The sequence below is a fragment of the Solanum lycopersicum genome, chromosome 12, assembly GCF_036512215.1.
Source record: "Solanum lycopersicum chromosome 12, SLM_r2.1".
NCBI classification, from domain to species: Eukaryota; Viridiplantae; Streptophyta; class Magnoliopsida; order Solanales; family Solanaceae; genus Solanum; species Solanum lycopersicum.
Genome location: NC_090811.1, coordinates 49,263,551 through 49,268,371, shown reverse-complemented (window position 1 = coordinate 49,268,371; position 4,821 = coordinate 49,263,551). Strand labels below are relative to the sequence as shown.

The following is a 4,821-nucleotide window of genomic DNA, read 5'->3' as shown; positions in this document are numbered from 1 at the left end:
ATTTACATTATTACTAGTATAAATAGAGATGTAGTTGGTGATTATAATCATCTCAAGTAGCCTATATAAAACTTGAGCATTCTCTAAAGATAATATTCTCATTTCATATTTCCTACGGTTTTATTAGCAATGCATATTCTCTTTGCAACTTAACATCTGTAGGAAAGGTAAATGTGAACTCTAGTTGGTTGATTCTTTTCTGTCATCTCCCTATGACACAGACATGTAATAGCAACTACACGATCATTCAGATAATAAATATCATCCTTTATGTGTTAGATGTTGATGAAAGCAATATTGCTTCGGTTGTCCAAAATTAATGTTTCAAATATAAGTTCTCACTTTGAAAACAGAACTAGTCCATTTTTCTATCAACATAAGTACAAAGTTTTAATTGGTAGAGAACAAATGATAGTACATCTGTTTGCTTAAAAGCCTACAAAAAGGTCCAAAAACTGAATAATCATTGGAAACAACAATTATTTCTTCTTCTGTAATACCTTTACCTTCACTCTTCTTTCTCCTTCCCATGATAATTTTTTGCTCCAACTCTAGAATGATTCTTGCAAGCCATATCGGTTTTTCCAGTTGAAATCATGAAATATACCATGATATTTCAATACATAGTCCATTTCCGTAGCCCATAAAAGCAGCTTTCCAAAAATCACTCATAAATTCAGAATTGTTTTCTTCATCATCTAGCTGTTCAGATACAACATAATATGTCCCTGATATACGATGATCACCACAACTTTTTGTAACGGGAAATCCACGTAATCCATCATTCCCTTCATATGAATTGTTCTCAAAGGTCTGAAATTGATTTCCTTGAGGAATGCACCCTTTGTTAGGACCAGAAATAAGCAGGTGTAGATGCGGAAGCTAGCAATGCAAACATCGAAAGACCATGAGTAAGAAGACAACGAGAAATATACCAATAGACACAAAGACTTAACGTGGTTCGGTCAATGGGGCCGCCTTTGAAAAAAAAGGAACTCGCTAGGCCTTCAGAACAAAGTATCGACCTACATCCACAAAGGAGATGAGCAATTCACTATAAATATGAGAGTACAAAATACAGAGGGAAACAAACTCAACCAAATTCACTCAGAATAAATGGGAGGTTCACACAAGTGATAACGTATCAAGCTTGTGACCCATAAATTCTACCCCTAACCAAAACTCTCAAAGCCTTTAAGAATACATTGTAAATGATGATTAAGTTAGAAAGAACATGTCTCTATATATAGAGTCCTAAACATTTTCCTACTAAAAAAAGGATTATCAATCCAAAACATTTTCCTAAAAGGAAAACCTATTTATGGTAAGAAATCAGGGCAAATAAAACCCAACAAATCTTCCTCTTGGGCTGATTTTCTGACAAAATAAATTTGTCCACCTTCATCACCTAATCTTAAACAACTTCCTTATCCACTCCATATTCTCCTTTGCAAAATTTATGTCTCAACACAGAGAGCCTCTCTGAAACAATTTCTCCAATAAAATCTTCATTACTGTAAGAAAAGATCGCGGCTAGAACTACAGCCGCAAAGAGGAACACCTCTTTCTAACTTTGGTTCAATCATCAATAATCGAACTACTAAACCTAACTCGATCATTGAATCTGTCTCTGATACCACTTGTTAAAACCGAAAATAAGCAGGTGTAAATGTGGAACCTAGTAATGAGAACCTCGAACGACCATGAGTAAGAAGACAACGAGAAATATACCAAAAGACACAAATATTTAACGTGGTTCGATCAATCGACCTACGTCCACAAAGGAGATGATTAATTCACTATGAATATGGGATCACAAAATACAGAGGGAAACAACCTCAACAAAATTCACTCAGAATACATGGAAGGTTAACACAAGCGATAACGTATCAAGCTTGTGACCCATAAATTCTTCCCTAACCAAAACTATCAAAGCCTTTAAGACTACATTGTGAATGTTGATAAAGTTAGAAGGAACATGTCTCTATTTATAGAGTCCTAAACATTTTCCTACTAGAAAAAGGATTAGTCAATCCAAAAACCTTTTTCTCAAAGGAAAACCTATTTATGGTAAGAAATCAGGGCAAATAAAACCCAACACCTTTCGAGATGATTGTAGGAAATATTGAAGATTTCAAGATATGTAAGAGAAGCAAATTGTGCTGGTATATCTCCTACAAAATGGTTACTTAACAGATCCAATAATTCAACCGAGCATAAACTTCCAAGTGATGATGGTATTTGACCTTCCAATCTATTATGAGATATTTTGAACGCACGGAGTGCAATAAGATCTCCCATAATTATTGGAATGTGTCCTTCGAATTTGTTAATTGGAAGATCGATAGTGGTGTACAAGAACAAGATTCTCGTTTTCACGCTCAAATCCCTTGGATACGACAACTATCAAGTCTTGGGAATATCGCTCTCCTTCACGACTTGGTGCATTCATCGTTTTATCAATTGTTCTCATGGCTTTCAAATGTTGAAATAGACTTGTTAGTAAGCTTTTTGTGAAGGCATTGGAGGAGAGAACTAATATTCTAAGCCGAGAAAACAAGTTTTGAGTCGTTAGAGATCTAATGGACCCATGCAATTTATTGGATCTCAAGCTTAAAATTTTCAGCTTTGGCAGAGTCCCCAACCACACGGAGAATGTGTCGTTGAGGTGATTTTCTCCTAAATCAAGAACTTCCACTTGTTTGCAATTGGTCAAGGACTGTGGGATTTTTCCCTCAAACTTATTGCCATGAAAGTTGAGGCTGCTCAGTGAACTTCCATTGCTGAAAGTCGTTGGAATATTCCAAGAAAAATTGTTGTGGCTCATATCCAAAACCTGGAGGGCAGTGATATTTCCCAAACATTGTGGAATTTGTCCACACAAATTGTTTCTGGACAAATCTAACATTACCAGTGATGTCAAATTGCAAATAGATGACGAAATTTCTTCAGTAAGATTATTATGGGATATGAAGAAGTATTTTATGGAATTTGGTGGTACATGTAGGGAACCTTGAAGCAAATTGGACCGTAAATCAATAGTAAGTACAGTCTGATGTGGAATTGAATCTACACTTATCAACATAATATGTGATATGTTAAGATGTTCCAATGAAACCATCCGGTTAGACCATTCCCCAATCAGGAATTCTTCCTTGAATCTTATTGTTCGAAAGATCTAACTCCCCAAGCTGCTTTGAGGATCTTAGAAACTCCAATTCTTTCACTTCACATGAAGCTAATTCTCACGAATAAAGTGATTCGGACCAAGTAAAATTAGCTTTCTTCTCATTGATCAATGATATATCACTATAGGAAAGACTAAGACTCAAAAGTTGTTAGGTTTGAAAATAAGTTTATATCCACATTCCCACTAAAATTATTGAAGGAAAGATCAAGCCCTTTTAGTTGGGAAGATGACCTTGCAGCTGATTATTTCCTAATGCAATCCAGACTAGTGAATTGGACTTGAAATCCTCAATCTGACCAGAAAAGTGGTTATTACTCAAGTATATGAAACATAGTGACGGAACGGATAACATCCAAGATGGTATTCCATTCAGGGAGTTATATGCAAAGTACAAATACTCTATGTGGGTGAGATTCAAAAGAGATTCAGGAATATACAAGCCACAAATAATACAACGAAGTTAGGTGATAGCCAAGAGACTCGGGCAAATTATCAGAAATATTCAAATAACTGAGATCTAACTCTATGAGAGATGCACTGCTGTTCGATTTGGTCTTTGGAAAATAACCACTGAGTTGAATGTTTTTCAATAACTGAAGCATTTCCAAGTTTGGCAGGTGAAAAATACTCTCAGGTATTATCCCATACAATCCTGTATTTGGCAGCCTCAGAGTTGTGAAATGAGAAGAAAAATTCAGAGGAATGGAGGAAGAGATGTTTATAGAAGTAAGATCAAGCTCTATTAATTGGGTCATGTTCTGAAGGAGCAATTTAAAATCTTGAGCAATGAGTCATACATAAAAATAGAGATGAAGAAACTGCAACTTGGAAAGATGAGAGATTTCAGAAGGAATTTTACCTGAGAAATAAGAGGCAGAAAGATCAAGATGTGTCAAGCGTGAAAACTTACTGAATTCAGGGGGGATATGAGAATTGGAGAAGTTATTCGAAGAAAGATCAAGCCTTTGGAGATGAGAGTTGGAATAGACTGCTATTGGAAGCAATGGTCCCAACAAGACCGCTACAGCCGAGGTCAAGCTCAATAACATGGCCAGTCATGTCATCACATATGACTCCATCCCATGAACAACAATCTCTGCTCATGTTCCATGAACTTGTTTTTGGATAATACTTCTGACAAAAAGAAAAGAGTGAGGAATCTATAGTAAATGACTGCTTGAATTTTAGAAGGGAAATGGTTTGACATTTGTGAGAGAGATGAGGTAATATGGATGAAGAAACAGTAAATACTTCATGAGGAAGGAAGACAAGTAAGTGCACAATTACATAGCCATCTTTAGCTTCATAAACTAGATAAGTATGCAACAAAGGTATGCAAATATATAGGCACGTATTTGTTTGTCCAAGTCGAAATTGGATTGCACAAATATTAATTTAGTCATGATTTTTTCTTATAAAGTAAAAAGAAAATAATATTTTTGTAAACTAAGTCCCCTAATAGAGGCTATGGAGCTGAGTGAAGATGATGACTGAGGTGTGTTGGACAGCACAAAGTGTGGAGGCTATCTCACATTTTTTGGTTAACTTTTGCTATTCAATTACTATAAGTAATTGTTAAAAAAGAATAATAATAAGAGTTGAAAATAAAAGATTTGGTGGTTGGCGAATTG

At 35.4% G+C, this 4,821-nt stretch overlaps 1 long non-coding RNA gene and 1 pseudogene across 1 annotated transcript; both read right to left on the bottom strand.

Annotated features, from left to right (window-relative positions):
* Positions 1-306: 306 nt before the first annotated feature.
* Positions 307-4,575, bottom strand: LOC101261791 (uncharacterized). The gene is made up of 2 exons (XR_011213257.1): positions 4,050-4,575; positions 307-882 (listed from the first exon to the last, which is right to left on the bottom strand). It is a non-coding gene; the product is annotated as an uncharacterized lncRNA (long non-coding RNA).
* On the bottom strand, positions 1,927-3,270 carry LOC109119037 (receptor-like protein Cf-9 homolog; annotated as a pseudogene).
* Positions 4,576-4,821: the final 246 nt, after the last annotated feature.